This window comes from Triturus cristatus, chromosome 6 (genome assembly GCF_964204655.1).
Source record: "Triturus cristatus chromosome 6, aTriCri1.1, whole genome shotgun sequence".
In the NCBI taxonomy this organism is placed as follows: domain Eukaryota; kingdom Metazoa; phylum Chordata; class Amphibia; order Caudata; family Salamandridae; genus Triturus; species Triturus cristatus.
In genome coordinates this window covers 1137977327-1137994619 of record NC_140589.1, presented here as the reverse complement: position 1 = coordinate 1137994619, position 17293 = coordinate 1137977327, and positions in this window count along the sequence as shown.

Below are 17293 nucleotides of genomic sequence, written 5' to 3'. Positions count from 1 at the left end.
GCATTCCAGTCTCCACTGGATGGCTGGGGAGCCCCGCCCCCAACCAGGCAACAGATGCCTGACTTCTGTTCTGCCGCCTGCCTATTGCCACAATTCCTGGGGGCTGAGCAGGAGCCGCCGCGCCTCTCCCAAGGCTGGGGAGCCGCGGCTGTGCCTGCCCCCCACAGCTCTTAGTCATGCTCAGTGCCACTTCTCTACCTGCTCGGGGTCGTGGGCACCGCCCACAGTCCGGCTCCAACACTGCCTGACTTCCGGCAGCTTCTTGAGGTCCTGAATACGGAAGGGAGCCTCTGTCGGCTCGGGGTCCACCTTCCAGCACAACATCCACTCCGCACCCCCTCTCTTGCTCTGTGGGTGACAACGGAGCCTGCGAGGCTCCCGCTCGATTGCTCCAATCCGCCCTGCCCACAAACCGGCTCAGGAATCATGCGGGGCTCTCCTCTTCCTCACTGGAGCCCAGCCCACAGCCATGTGTCCTCTGCCTGGCTTCCAGTAACACACTAGGCTCTTCGTTCACGGCACGCTGTCACAAGCAATACAAAGGCCCCAGGGCACCACCAAGGCAACAAGGCGCTCATCACCCGCTTGAAAGCCGGAGCCTCCTCTTCTAGGGATCAAAATGGAAGCAATGAAAATGTAGCCCTCACGAGGCGCTAAGTCCATAGTCCCATAGGCAGAGCTGGGCACAGGCACAGCAGGCAGGCCAGCACGCAGGGACCAAAAGCAGAGGGGCAGTCCCTCTAGCCCCTCCCTAGCAGGTAACAGCCTGGTCCCAGACGGCGGTTCCTCCTGGCAGTCCAGCAGCCCACTGGCTACCAGTTCTAAGTCTGCACACAGAACCCAGACATGGGGTCACAGCCCCAATATTTATATCAGCCAGGTCTTTGTTCTACCTGGCACAGGGCTTGAGGATCCAGTCACAACCAGTTCTGGGGGAGCACTCAACATTTTATTTACAGTGTACAACAGTCTCCTTGGACATTGCCGGTCCTGGCCCCAGACACACCACAGGGCGACGGAGCCAGCATTGTCCCAGGCAGGCACAGACCTATTCAGGGTCAGGGGTACTCCTCCCACTAATCCAAATGCAGATCTGCCAATTCAGCCTAGCGCTGACTCACCCAGCCCCTCTGGAGCCACGCACCTCACCAGCCCCTGTCACTCCAGAGCCAGGCAGGCACAAAGACACATAGCACACAGAAATGCCCACTTCTAAAAGTTATCAAAAAAGGAGGGGTTTGGCCCAAAGGATTAGAGGGTAGGTAGGGCCAGTTATACTACATAAGAAAAAAATTACCTATACCTCTAGTGACTTCAACACTTATTCATATGAAGTAAGATAAACGAAAATTAATACGTTTACCTAAGCAGTAATTTCTGCCTTTTATTTATTTTTAAATTTTTTAATTAATATCTTTGATCACAAAAAGAACACATAATGAACTACACAAAATACCTCATTAGTACTTACACAATGAAAATGAACAACGTGAAAAATGTGTTTTGACATACAGTTACAAATAAACTCATAATAATCAAACATTGAAGCAACCAAATGAAATGTCACAAAGAACAATCATTATATACACAATCCGAAATACAAAGTTGTCATACAAATTGATGAATTAGACAACTAACACCCTTATATTTGGAATAAATCAAATCCTCTGAAATATCAGGGACACAAGGGGGTATATTTGCAATATTTAACCAAGGAGTTGAGTTCCTTTGTCTGCCGATGCGTTTCGAGTGCCGGTTAAATCAATTGCCGCACTCTCATCAGGGCGGGATTAGTCTTTCTCACGAACAGACTGATTGTGACAAAAAGGGGGGGGGGGGGGAACAGAGTTTAAGTTTTTTTTAAAAAAGGCGCTTCCCAAAGCCCTAATTCTTTCTCTATCTGCACAAGTTGGTGGTCACATACCTGCATTATGCCGATTAAATGTAACCATCAGCAATATGTAACAAGCAGTGGTTGCCAATCTGCAATAAAATACATTATGAATAATTTAGCTCATGGGGTGTAATTCTTTTGTCTGATAGCTATGTCTGGGGACATTATTATTATTATTAGGTGAGCAAAACATAGTTTGCACTTGAATCCAAGTGCTTTCAGCCAAAAACGATTTTTACAAACCCTTACATGTTTTTGCCTCTGCAGCCACGAACTATTTTTAAAGAGAGTGAAGGACCGTCATTTGTTACAACACTTCCTCTGTGGGGCCACGCCTTTGGGCCCCTCTCCCTGAGTGAGTAAAAAATTTGTGTTCAGTTGTCACATTTTAAACTCATTTAAACAGACACCGCGAAACTGCATGTATTATTTCTCTTGCAGAAGTAAAGATCTGCAATTGCTGTCTACTGTTTATAAATCGTCTTGGCCACGCAATATTGAAAACCAGGTAACCTTTTTTTCCCTCCTTGTCCCCAGACATAGCTATCAGACAAAAGAATTACACCCCATGAGCTAAATTATTCATAATGTATTTTATTGCAGATTGGCAACCACTGCTTGTTACATATTGCTGATGGTTACATTTAATCGGCATAATGCAGGTATGTGACCACCAACTTGCGCAGATAGAGAAAGAATTAGGGCTTTGGGAAGAGCCTTTTTTAATACAAACTTAAACTCTGTTTTTTCCCCAACCCCCCACCCCCCTCACCCCTCCCTTTTTGTCACAATCAGTCTGTTCGTGAGAAAGACTAATCCAGCCCTGATGAGAGTGCGGCAATTGATTTAACCGGCACTCGAAACGCGTCGGCAGACAAAGGAACTCAACTCCTTGGTTAAATATTGCAAATATACCCCCTTGTGTCCCTGATATTTCAGAGGATTTGATTTATTCCAAATATAAGGGTGTTAGTTATCTAATTCATCTATTTGTATGACAACTTTGTATTTTGCATTGTGTATACAATGATTGTTCGTTGTGACATTTCATTTGGTTGCTTCAATGTTCGATTATTATGAGTTTATTTGTAACTATGTCAAAACACATTTTTCACGTTGTTCATTTTCATTGTGTAAGTACTAATGTGGTATTTCGTGTAGTTCATTATGTGTTCTTTTTGTGATCAAAGATATTAATTAAAAAATTAAAAAATAAATAAAAGGCAGAAATTACTGCTTAGGTAAACGTATTAATTTTCGTTTATCTTACTTCATACTTCTAAAAGTGGCATTTCTAAAATAGTGATAATAAATCTGCGCACACCATTACGCAGCATTTATTATTACTATTCCAAACATACCAAACTTAACCACGTTGCTCCTCTCATATCAGGAATTACCACTGAAACACTTATCAGGGAATACCCAATGCATTCCTATGAGAGGGCAGCCTCACAGCCATGAGAAATCAAAATGGCTGTTTGTCACTACCAGGACATGTCACACAATTAAGGTACATGTCCTACCTTTTACCTACAATGCACCCTGCCCATAGGGCTAGCTACGGCCTACCTTAGGGGTGACTAACATGCAGTAAAAGGGGGTCACAGACATGGCACCCACTGTATGTGCCACGTCACAGCGGCAGTAAACTGTGCGCACAGGCCCTGCAATGGTAGACGCCTGAAACAGGTTTGAAAGGCTACTTTGGTGGGTGGCGCAATCAGCGTGGCAAGCCCACCAGTAGCATTTAATTTACTGGCCCTGGGTATCTGAAATACCACTTAATAAGGGACTGATAGGTAAATTAAATACGCCAAACAGGTGTAGACCAATCTTACCATGTTTACAACAGAAAGCACACGCACTTTGCACTGGACAGCAGTGCTAAAGCGCCCAGAATCCTAAAACCACCAACACCAGGTCAGAAAAAATACTAGGAGGAAGGCAAAAAGTTCAGGGATGACCTTGCAAAAAGGGACAAGTCCAACACTCCCTTGAAGCTTCACCTCGGACGATGCCGCTCGGCTCCAAACCCTGTGAGTGGACCAGCACCCAAAAAGAAGAAACAAACGTTGCAGCTTAGGAAATGAGTAAGTGACTCGCTCGGGCCCGGACGGTATTATGGTCTCAATAAAATGTATAAATGTATTGTATTTGGATGTTGGCCACATGGTTTTCATGCTTTCTTACAGTTTTTTTAGGATCGGGAGGGAGGAATTTTTATTGTATAAATATAATTTGTAAATACAGGGAAGAACATATTTACAATTCTTTAGAGTTTAATATGGGGTGCCATTTTAAGTAGTTGGTTGTCCTTGTAAACAAAATGATCCTGTGAGGTGTGCTTGTGACAGATGTTATGACGGGCATATTTTCATTATGGGAGAGGATGCGACTGTGAGAGCAGCAGATTTTTGAGTGGGGAACTAGGATCGAGTTCTGGTGTTGGCTCAACATCCTGGGAATCTGGGCAAATAACGTATTCTCCCAGTGCTTATAGAATATGAATGTGTTCTTGTCTAGTGCAATTGGTGCTCATGTAAAGTGCACCAGTGCCTTCGATGGAGTTTAGCCTTCATAAAAGCTGCACACACAAAAATACAGGGTGAGAATGTCAGAACTGACTTATTATAAACGTATTTATTGTTCATTTTTACCACATCCAGATATTCCTTGACAACTGATTTGGCTGGTCATGCAACTAAATCTGAACTCTACAAAACATTGAATAAATTAGCCTTGCAGAGTTCCCTTCTCTTTTTGAAGCAAATAACTGTTGCGTTCAGTTTCTCCACAATGTACCTTTCATACATTGTAAAATTAATTTACATATCTCTGTTGAAGCTTTTACCTATGCCGCCTGCAGTGCTGAGCATGCATGATAGTTTTTTTTGTTCACTTGCCATGCCTTCTCAGCAGGATGCTGGTACCTAATCCAAAATGTCTCTTAACAGGCTTTCATTTCGACTGCGATTTTTCTGCTTCTGCTCACCACAACAATCGTTGTGCTCAATTCCTTGCTAATTTCCTTTATGTATTGCTGCAATCTGCCAAATTAATGACTTCCATTAACCTGGGAACCATTCAAGTTAAAAACAGCTATTGTTTTGGGGGGCGTGGCTTGGAGGCCGATGGCGATGGACGCGTGAGCCGAGAGCTCCGCACCCAGCCCGGCCGTTATCCTGTTTATTGACGCCCGGACCTGCCGCGAATATCCCGGGGGCCGGACCTGGCCGCCCCGACTCCCTCCACTGTGTTGCGGCCGGCAGGGGGCCGCTGCGGCTGGACTGATGCCGAGGAACGGCGGCTGATTGGGCTGCCGCCGGCCATTTTGGGAGGCCTGTACCCGCGGACGGAGCATCGGAGCGGCATATCAGAGGTGCCGACCGGAAGTGCGGGATCGCCGGCGGAGACCACCGGAAGTGCAGGGTCAACATTGGAGGCCCGTAGGCGTCGCTGCGGTGATGGTGGCGCCTGAGGCGCGACAGCGGAGTGTGGACACCGGGACCGAGGATCGGTAGGCAGCCCCGGAGCCCTTGCGGTGGACCCTGTGGTCGTGGACGGCCCCCGGACCGCGGGACGACGAGCGCGGCCCCCTGCAGGGCGCTGGTTGGTGGAACGGCTGGGCCAGAGCGGCGGGAGCTGCGTGGTGGCGTCCGGAGCAGAAACGACCAGTCTGGTGGCCGGCCCTCCTGGAGAGCTGTGGACCTGTGGCTGGGCGGACTGGCGAGCCTGCCTGTGCGAGGTGCAGAGGGTGGACTGGCCTCCCCCTGCCCCCTGTGCTGGGTTGGTGGGGGACCCCTGGCGGCTGAAGGGGCCACTCGGGCCGGCGGTGAGCTCAGCCGGGCCGCGGAGCGGGTTTGAAGTGCTGCCGTCTGCAGGCCGCCGCGGAGTGGAGGCCCTCTCCGGCGTAGCGCGAGCGACAGGAGGTTGGGGTAGCGGGACCCCGGACGTACCGCCCCCGAGCGGTGCGATGGGAAAGACACGCCCGAGGCAGGGAGCCGCTGCCCCGACCGGGGACACGTCTGGCGAGCGCGATGGCGACGAGACGGGGGACCCGTCAGGGGGCCTACAGCAAAAACAGATGGACCGGATCCTACAAGCCATCTCGGACACGAGGATTGCGCTGCAGAACGACATAGCGCAAGTCTCCACGGACCTGGGGTTGCTGCGGGGGGATCACCGGAAGCTGGCCGACCGAGTCAAGCAGACGGAGGTCACGCTGGAACAGCTGGCGCCAACCCAGAAAGCCTCGGAGGCTGCCGTGGATGATCTGAAACGGAGAGTGCAGCTGCTGGAGAAGAGGGCTGAGGATGCGGAGGGACGTAATCGCCGCAATAACATACGGGTGGTGGGGCTGCCCGAAAAAATCGAAGGGACCGACATGCTGGCCTACTTAGAGACTTGGCTGCGAGAAGTGGTTGCGCCGGAGGGGCTAACGCCGTTCTACACGCTGGAGCGGGCGCACTGGGTCCCGGCCCGCCCCTTGGACCCGGGGAGACCGCCGCGTCCGGTGGTTGCGCGTCTACTGCACTTCAGAGACCGGGACATTATACTCCAGAAGGCCAGGAATCAGGGTCCCTACGGGGTGGAAAACGCGTCGGTCTCTATCTACCCAGACTACCCCCTCGAGGTCCAGCGACATCGGTCTTCGTTCCTGGCGATCAAAAAGGCACTCAGGGACGAGGGTATCCAATATGCGCTGTTGTTTCCTGCGCGTCTGCGGATCATGCTGGGCGGCAAGACATTCTTTTTCACCGACCCGGACGCCGCGTGGGACTGGTTGGAGCTGCACAGAACCGGGACAGGGGCACACTCCGCTGTACGGGAATCACGGAGGGCTTCGCCGAAACCTCGCCGAAGCCGGCGTGCCAAGACTCGGCCGACTGGAAGGGGCTCCCCCCTGGCGTCACAGACGGAGCTGGAGCGGAAAGCGGCATTGCAGGCGGTCTCAGCCATCTCCGGTGCAATTGTAATCGCCCCTGCTGGGGAGCCGGACTCCCACAAGGGGTCTGACACTCAACGTAGTGATGAGGCGGAGGAAGAAGACGAGGTGACGGAGCTGCCACATGTCACACCTGGGACAGCGGACGACATACTGGACACTTGAACTGTTCCTGAAGTGCCGCTGACAGTAAGGAGGCTAGCTGGGGGCTGGAGGTGCAAACTGCTGCACTGCTGACTTTGCGCTGGGGATGGGACTGCCATGGATCTTTGGGGGACTGCCAGACTCTCCTTGATTGCGGGGTCGGGGGTTGGCTAGGGCGGAGGCACCGGGGGCAGGATAGGTCTGGGGAGGCGCGGTTGAGACTGGGCTGGGACTTCTGTTGGGAACACTTTCTGCACCCGTCCGGCCCCGGCCTCCCTCCCCTCACTCACACTAGTTGTGAGGCTCTGGTGGCTATCAGAGTAGTTGGTTAATTGTATTGTATTTGGATGGGTAACTACGGTTGGGAACCTGTTCTGGGGGCGGGAGGGATTGGGGGTTGTTGGGGAATAGCGAAAGGGTGGGGTGATGTCAGTGTGTCTAGGATGGGGAGTGGTTGGATAGTACGTATTGCACGATGTGATGGCTACCCCCCCTGAGTTGAAGTGTATAACCTGGAATGTGAGGGGGCTCACCTCCATGACGAAACGTTGCAAAATCCACGCTTATTTAGTGCGCAGAGGAGTGCAGGTGGCTTTTCTACAGGAGACCCATTTGGATCGGGTGGAGGGGCGGGCACTCCACAGGCGCTGGCGGGGTCAGTTGTTTTACACCACCTATTCCAAATTTGCAAGGGGCACCCTTATCTGGGTTAGAGCGGGTCTTCCTTTTCAGCCCCTCGCCTCGCAGGTGGACCCGGAGGGACGGTTTGTGGCAGTGCAGGGCCGGCTGGATGGGAGAGATGTGACGCTATGCAGCCTTTATGCCCCAAATATAGAGCAAGCGGCCTTCTTCATGCGTGTTTCGGGCGCCTTAGCGGAGTATTTAAAGGGGCCGACCATACTTGGGGGTGACTTTAACTCCATCACTGATGTCCACTTAGATCGTTCTCACCCGCCCCTGATACATCGGATGGCCAGAAGTAGGCGGGACTGGCAGACTGCGTGGGGGTTGGTGGACACATGGAGGGAGCACCACCCACTGGAGAGGGACTATTCTTTTTACTCTGCCCCGCATGAGCTGCATGTGCGTCTGGATGGCATATTATGCTCTCCGGGCATACAGGCTCTGACTCGCCATAGCGAATACTTGGCGAGAACCATATCGGACCACAACCCATGTCTGATTATAGTGCACTGGAGTAGGCTGCGCCAGACGATGCCCACCTGGCGCCTGAACCCGCGGATGCTGGAGGACTCGGTCTTCCATGCGGAGGTCCGGGATGGCATCACAAATTATTTTACAGAGAACTCGGGGACAGCGTCCAAGAGGGCGTGGGAATGGGACTCGTTCAAGGCGGTAATCAGAGGGATATGTATCTCCTCCACGTCCGGGGTCCGGAAAACGTTATTAGGAGACATAGAGAAGGCGGAGGCCGCGCTGCGCGGCACGGAGAGAGCACAGCACTTGGGGGAGCAATCTCAGGATGAGGTGGTTGTGGCGCGTGAACAGGTGGCAGTGCAGGTAGAGCGGCTTCGCTGTTTTGACTATAAGGCATACCTTGCCAGGGCGCATGCAGAGAGGGACAAAGCCGGGTCGCTTTTGGCCTGGTTGGCGAATCCAGATGCGCGCGGCTCTCCCATACTTTCGCTGACCGCCGGGGAGGGGGTGACAGTGCACTCTCAGAGGGAGATTAATGGTCAGTTCTTGGCGTATTATGCCGCCCTTTATACTAATACCCTACACGACGCCCCTGGGGAACTGGAGGACTTTCTGACGGCGGCCCACTTGCTAAAACTGGACCCCACTCTCAAGGAGGCGCTGGGGGGGGATATCTCGCTGGGCGAGATCCGTGTGGCGATCAAGCACATGGCGCACAAGAAGACCCCGGGCACAGATGGGCTCCCAGTGGAGTTTTATGCGGCCTATACGGACCAACTTGCCCCACAGTTACAGTCGGTCTACCGGGAGGCCTGGAAGGAGGGTCAGTTGCCTGCCTCAACACGTGAGGCGCTGATTATACCGCTCCTGAAGAAGAGAGGGGACCCGAATGCCAGGACAGCGTATCGCCCACTCTCCATGCTCACCGTGGACTATAAGATCCTGAGCAAAATCCTGGCCACGCGCTTGTTGGCACATATGCCCTCCTTGATACACCCTGATCAGGCTGGGTTCATCCCCCGACGGAACACGTCGACGTGTATCCGGAGACTATTGCGGGTTATGGAAGTAGATTGTCTAGATTACCCGGCCGCTCTGACGTTGTCAGTTGACATGGAGAAAGCCTTCGATAGCGTGGAGTGGCCTTACCTGTTTAGGGTCTTGCAGGAGTTCGGCTTGGGGGATGGGTTCGTGCGCTGGACGAGGTTGCTTTACGCTAACTTGGTGGCCAGGGTGCGAACGGGGACTACGATATCGGCCTCCTACCCGGTCAGAAGGGGTACGAGGCAGGGTTGCTCGTTATCACCTTTGCTGTTCGCCCTGGCGGTTGAGCCCCTGGCGGCCCATGCCCGACTGGGACGCACTTATGCTGGGCTGTTACTGCGGGGGGAAACCCATTATATTTCCCTCTATGCAGACGATCTACTGCTTTTCCTGGCTGACGCGGAGGGGGCCTTACAGGGTGCCAAGGCGTTACTGAGGGACTTAGGTCACTTGTCGGGCTTGAAGGTCAACTGGGGCAAGACTTGTGTATACCCTGTTACACAGTGGGAGGAGACCCCCCCCCGCCCTCGGGGCTATCCGCTGTGAAGCTCGCTGTCTGCCGTACCTGGGAGTGCATATCTACCGCACCCAGCAAGATCTGTTGGAGGGGAATGTTGGGAGGGCGATTAGAGGTCTAGCGGGCAGTATTAGATTCTGGAGCACCCTGCCTCTTTCGGTAGCTGGGAGGGTAGCGCTACTAAAGATGGTGGCGCTCCCGCGATTGTTGTATTTTTTCCGTACGCTCCCTATTTGGGTGCCGGTGTCGTTCTTCCGCAGGCTCACAGCCATGATCACGGGTTTTATCTGGGGATCTGGCAGGCGGCGGGTGGCGCTGGCCACGCTACGACGGCCCAGAGCAGAGGGAGGGCTTGCTGTGCCCGACTTCGAGTGGTATTATTTGGCGGCCCAGCTGCAATGGCTAACGCAGGCGGTGGCAAGGGAGTTTAGAGGTCCCGAAGACCCGCAGGGCAGGGTGATCCCGCGGCATGTCCTTTCTTTTATTGTCTTCCAGCAGCGACTAGAGTTGTCGCAACGGACGCTTGAGGAGCGAACGCTCCGGTTGTGTTGGAACCGCAGCTTGCGGAGGGTCGGCACTGTTCACCCCTACGCCACTGAGATCCCATTGGGCATGTGCACGGCCCTCCCCCACGGAGGGGACTGGTCGGGGCTGGCTCAGTGGGAAGACCTAGGGATACAGATGGTGGGGGACCTGTACCTCAATGGAGCGCTCCAGCCATTCCAGGGACTGCAGGATTCCTTCGGGATCCCGAGGGGAGACTATCTACTCCACGCAGCCCTGGTGGCAGCCCTACAAAAGCACTGGAACACGGGACTCTCCGAACCGCGGACGGCTGCCGGCTGTCAGTATGTGGTCATGGCGGCGGGCACGGTCAAGGCCGTTACATGCCTCTATCAGAGAATGGCGATGGAACACCTAGCCCCTTTGAGTGCGCTGAAGGATAAATGGGAATTGGACATCGGGAAGCCCATTCCGGACTTGACGTGGCCCAGGTTACAGAGACGGGCCTGGAAGAGCACACGTAATGCCAGGTTTCAATTGGTGCAGTACTTTATCTTGCATAGGGCTTATTTGACGCCAGCTAAATTATTTCAATATTTTGGGGGTCCTGCTCCGCAGTGCCCTCGCTGTGGGGAGGAGGGGGCCGACTTTAAGCACATGTTTTGGTCCTGTGGCGTTCTCTGCGGTTATTGGGGGGAGGTCATTGATTGTTTGACCCACGTAACGGGGCAGGAATTGGGGGTGGAAATGGGAGTTTGTCTGCTGCTGTGGTTCCCCCACACTCCGCGTACGAAAGTCACGAGCAAGTTTTGCGACCTAGGGCTGGTGATGGCTAAAAGAGAAATTACCCTGCACTGGAAATCGAGAACTGGCCCCAGCTTTGAGAGGTGGAGAACTACCTTCACAAAATGGGCGGGTAGCGAGAGTACACTCAGGCTGCAGCTAGCGCTGCGGGGAAATGATGAAAAAGCATTAGCCATGGCACATGCATGGGAAGCATTAGTGGTGGACCTCCGAGGGTGGGGCGCAGAAGCAGAGGAGGGCATTGACGCACAGGAGCAGCATGCAGCAGAGTAGCGGTGGAAAGGCTACTGACGGGTCACACGTGGGGGCGGGAGGGCTCCTCTTCTCCTTGCTGCTTGGCGCCTGATCATGGGGGTGGAGAGTGGCTCACGGCCGCTCCCACGGCCAATCACGAGATGGACTTCTCACGCTACCTACAACTATGGCACACTGACATGCGGGTGGGGGGAGGGAATATTTGTGTTTGGGGAGTGTTGGGGGGCAAAGCGTTGATAGTTGGAAGTGGTCTGCACTGTACTATGCACTGGAGTATATTACTAGGAGAAGACCAATGATATGCTGGTCATTGCAGATGGCTATTGTACTTGAATTATGCAATAAAAATGGTTTTTGCAAAAAAAAAAAAAACACAGCTATTGTTTTTTGCACTTTTTATTTAAAAATATTGTTCTTGAAAATACATTATTTAAGTTTTAAAACAAGATTTGCGCAGGGAATCGTGATCGGCCTCGCAAAGAATTTAGTGCTACCCTGATGTGAACTGCTACCAGTCAAGCACTATTCACGCACACCGCCAGCCAAGCGCCCCACACGCACTCCGCTAGCCAAGCGCCATCCTTGCACTCTGCCAGCAAAAGCACCATCCCCACAAACCAACAGCCAAGCGCCACTCCACACACATCACCAGACAAGCACCAATTACACATACCGTCATCAAGCACGAGTCCACACATACCATTAGACAAGTGCAAGCCCACACACAGTGCCAGCAAAATGCCAGCCAGTCAGCCAAACTCTAGTTAACACACACACAAACTCTCCCTGGTTTCTTGAGGCTTTCATGCCCCCGCTTGGGGGTAGATTAGACTAAAAATATCACTGAAACAGCAAAAATGTTTGCTTAAAAAAAGGGGTTTGACCCGTGCCTATGGGGCTTCTCCCTGACATGGCAAACACAAGCAGATGATGGACGGAGTACTGAAACTTTTCAGACACTCACCCCCCCAGTCACAGATCTGGGTTGAATCCATCATCGTTCTTTAGCTCACTCCATCAACTCAGTTAAGAACCAGCTATATGCAAATCAGTCTTGACCCTGTGCCTCATGGGAACAGTTCAGCCTGAACTGCCAAGCCTGGTCTTCCCTGAACTGGAAATAAGCATCCTGGGACCGGTTTCGGTGTAACACCCCTCATCAGCTAAACTAGCTTGAATCCAATGGCAAAGTGAGCAAGGGACCTACATCTGGGCATACCCTGCCAACTTAGGGCAAACACATGCTCATAAACATATCTCTGGTTCCTAGTGGGCTGTCTGCCCTCCGAGGGGCAGATAAGGGGCTATTGCCCCGATCTGCCTTCCGGGACGGCAGAAAGACTTTTTTGGGTGTGGGGTCTTTCTGGGCAGCCCTCACCCTTATGTATAAAAAAAACCCATAATTCATGGTGCCTAGTGGGCTTTCTGCACCCCTGAGGGGCAGATCAGGGGCTATTGCCCCCATCTGCCTCCTGGGGGAAGCAGAAAAACTGGCAATTTTTCCGGGGGGGGGGCACTGGCATGCTCATTTTGGGCAGCTCCAACCCTTACGTATAAACAAAAAATATATCCTTGGTGTCTAGTGGACTTTCTTCCCCCTTGGGAGACAGATCAGGGGCTATTGCTCCCATCTGCCTCCTTTTCGGGGGGGGGGGGGGGGGCATTGGCATGCCTATTTCGGGCAGCCCCCACACCTGTATAAATAAATATAAAACGGATGGCTAGTTTGCATTCTGCCCCCCCTCCTTTGGGGAGCAGATAGGGGGAATTGCCCTCCTCTGCCTCCCCAGGGGGCAGAAAGCCTGTGGAATTTTTGGGGGAGGGGTGGGGGCATTGCCATGCCAATTTTGGCCAGCTCCCATTCCTATATACATACAAATGAAAAATCCCTGGTGCCAAGTGCGCTTTCTTCCCCCCCCGAGGGGGCAGATGGGAGCTATTGCCATATCTGCCTCCCAGAGGGGCTGAAAGACTGTGGAATTTGAGGTGGGTGTGGGGGCATTTACATGCCCATCTTGGGCAGACCCCACCCCTAAATATGCCCTAAAGAAATCCCTGGTGCCTAGTGTGCTTTCTGCCCCGCCGGGTGGGCAGATCAGGGGCTGTTGCCCCCATCTAGCTCCCACGGAGGGCAGAAAGACTGTGGCATTTTGGGGGGGGGGGGGCATTGCCATACCTATTTTAGGCAGCCCCCACCCCTATATACATAAAAAATCACTGGTGCTTAGAGTGCTTTCTGGGGCAGATTGGTGGCTATTGCCCCATCTGCCTCCCGGGGGGGGTCAGAAAGACTGAATATGCCCAAAATAATGGGGGGTCAAAAGCCCTTGCCCAAGGGCCGCTCCTCCTCCCTGGTGCCTACTGGGCGATCCCCAAGCAAGGATCCACTAGGGAGAGATACCATTGGAAAGGGGAGATTCTCCCCTTCGCAATGATACCTCTCCCATCTGCCTCAGTGCTCAGGGGGCTGAGATACACCAAAATGACATCAGCGCGATGTGCACCCAGATCATCCTTTCGGAGAAACGTTCAGAACCTCTGGAGCTGGGGAAGCTGTTTCCCAACTCCACCCAGATCATCCTTTCGGAGAAACGTTCAGAACCTCTGGAGCTGGGGAAGCTGTTTCCCAACTCCTGAGGGTTTGTGCCAGGAAGGAAATTCCTCTGGTGCCCGCATGAGAGGAATTTCCTGTGCCATGTGCGCGGATGGCCGGGAACAGTCAGACGCACATGAGCACTGGTGCGTCAGATGGCTCTCAGCCGTCCAAACGCACCGAAGGAGTTAAAATAGTCACCGTCATGAGTGAAATCTTTGTGTAAAATGAAACCAGGAACAAGCAAGGGCAAGCAGAATATTGCATGATATTCCTATGCATAATAGGTACACATATCAGAAATGGTCATATTTTATGCAGCTTACATTTGATGACTGCCCTCTCATTGCAGTTTGTACTAGAGGATGTATCTCAAGTATGAATCTCACACAAGCCAATGCTGGTTGCCTATACACTGTGGTGCACAGCTTAGTATTGAACTTTTTTTTTTAGCTAAATCACCACTGAGGTATCATTGGCAGCCAATGCTTAATATATTTTGCATTGCACAATCTTATTTACCATTTGTGCAACACAGTGATGCTGATTTTGGAGCTGCGCCACACTACATGAGGTTTTGGAAATCTGAACCAACGTTTTTGGGCCACAGCATCATTTTTTAACTACAGATGGTATCATTTGCAATAAACTTTCATTCAAACATACAGGGGTGCATCCAGGCCTGAATCTTAATAGGTTTCAACCTAGGAAAGTGAGCTAACACTTCAAACAATGGGGCAGACCTATCATTACAGTCAGTACAAGAAAATAGAGTAATATATTGTCTATTTTAAACATACTGGCGAAACCCAGTATGATTACAACAAACAGATGTAGTGGATTTGACACTGTTTATAGGCTACAGACAGTTTTCTTTAAAAATGGGAATGCTTTGCCAACTAAAAAGCAATGTTTATAGATTTCAATACAAAGCACTTTAGAATCAGTTTTTGCAAAGTTATTTCAAGATGACAATCATTTTTGCCAATCCTCCAACAATTCCTTCTGTGAAATAACATTGAGCTCATAAAAATATTTTTTATTCCATTTGCTGAAAGACACTCCTGTCTGACTGTTGACTCATGCTACATTTTCAGTTAGATCAATCTGGGACATTGCAAGATATGCTTGTTTGAGGCTGCACACATGTACAGGTCTAAGAATATTGAGCTTAGTGGGCTGATGCACCTGACGACAGAATGTGCGACTTGCAAGTCTTGACTTTGATTCCTAATACTTCTTCCATTCCTACTGACATTGTAGTGCCAATGGGTTGGAAATATTAGTGCCTGTTGATTACTCTGCCAGGAATCTACACTATTGTAAATCAAACAAAAATAGTTGTTAGAGCACCACATTGAGCAGTTCTGATATGAGATGACTAAGCTACAAGAGCAACATCCATGCAGTAACCCACCAGGTCTAAAAAAACTACAAAAAAGGTAGTTACCTTGAAATAAATTTGCAACACATGATGTTCTAGCATGCACAGGATACAAGTATTCCTTCAAGCTCCAGAACACACAGAACCTGTAGCTGATGGGCAATGCCCTGACAAAAGTTTAAAAAGAACCAGAACTAGTACTACTCAATGACATACGTTATAATATCAACAATGCTTTCAGTTCTGTTCTGAAGCCTCCTGCACATAGTGTCAAATCCACTAAAGTATCAATGTTGTTTTAAACCCTGGCAGGGAAATGTGCTTTGCAGAATGCAACATTTGAAACACACTTCTCCACAGATCTTTTGTGAAAAATTATTATGGAAGGAACAAGAGAGCTGACAAGACAGAGTTCTGAAACTGGGAAACAGCTGTCATTGTTGTGGAACCTGCCGCTGGTTGGGGAGTTAATCGTGACTCGCTGTCCCAGGAAGCCGCGACGACTGCAGGAGGAGGGGCCAACACTCTTGTGCACCTAAAAGTGCTGCACATCTCCAGCCACGCACCCGGGCCAAGGGAGGGCCTGTCCACACCCGGAGGAGGTTGGTCTTGGCTCTTAGGCTGAAGGTTTGGGGGTTTCGCCCTAAGTGATTCACTATCATTTATCATCTATCATCTTCGTATCAGGGGCCGAGGCAAGGAGCAGGAGGTGGAATCCTCCCCGGAGCTTCCGGGTCCATATAAGGACAGCTCCATTGGACTTGGGCACTCAGGTGCAGGTAGAAGAGTTTATATCTCCTCTGTTAATGTGGGAGCTGTTTGTCCACTGTGTTTATAGGCCCAGGTTTCAAGGGGCTGAGTGCTTGCTTGCTATAGTGCGGCCCCCTATGTACCTGCTTAACGGAGACGGTGATTGTGGTTTAAGTCTTCCTGTCTGTTTTCCAGACGCTGTGCTGTTTTAGTTACCTCATTATTTTAAGATACTCTCTGTGGACTAGTTGGAGGGACATCGGCCATTTTATTTTGGGTTGTTACTTGGAGTTGCCCGAACTGCTACAATGGGGAAACAGATGCTGCCCGCTAAGGAACCGGTGAACACTGTGTCCACCATGGACGTCTTCCTGCAGCGTGCTGTGGGGGTTTTGGAAAAGGAAATCGAGTTGGCTACACGCCGTCTCTCTCGATCCCCTGTTCCTCCCCCATCACCCACAGTGACCATGCACCTTTATTCCCAGATGCTTTCAAACAAGACCCCATCTCTGGCCCAGTGCTCTTGGCTCAGAACGATAACAGGGGCAACTGCCTGCCTTCATCGACCACCTTACGGCAGGATGGCGCACAGCTAACTGACCCTCTGACTAAACCAGTGGTTCTCGGAGTGGGTTATGGAGCGGGGAAGGGAGCAAGAGCAAAGAGGAAGGGCCCCTCGATCGGAATTCATGACAAACGTCACAAGAGCATTGGCTCGCACTCTAGCCCATCAGATACCACAGCTGCACTTAGTCCGGATTGGACGAGCCTGCTTGATGCTTTAAAAGCATCCTAGGCCCAACCAGACTCAGACTCTGGGATGCCTGCCAGCCGGTTCGCGGAAGGCCAAGGTCCGCGCTACACAACCGGCACGTCCCCAACTGACTCCCTCACTGATGGGCAGGGGCCCTCGCGCTGCTAACTAAACTACTGGGCCAGGTCGCGCAATCCCGCAGTGTCACATCTCACGGTTACAGAACGTGCTGGCTCATGCGCTCCCCGCCACGGTCATAGGAGGGCCCATCCCGTCCCACACACAACCAACACACAAAGAGTCGAGGCAAATCACTCCTTCTCCCAACCCTCTCCAGTACTCATGGGTGTCCCACATGGGTCTGCCCCATCACGAGTCCTCCTCAACCTTTTTTTGGAACCATTAGCTAATTCACTAAATTCCACAGGCATTTGCTTCCATATGTATGCGGACGATATGCAACTTTATCTAAAAATGTAATCCGCGGATAACATCATCTCACTCAACACCACTCTAACGTTTACGCAAAATTGGTTAACCGAGA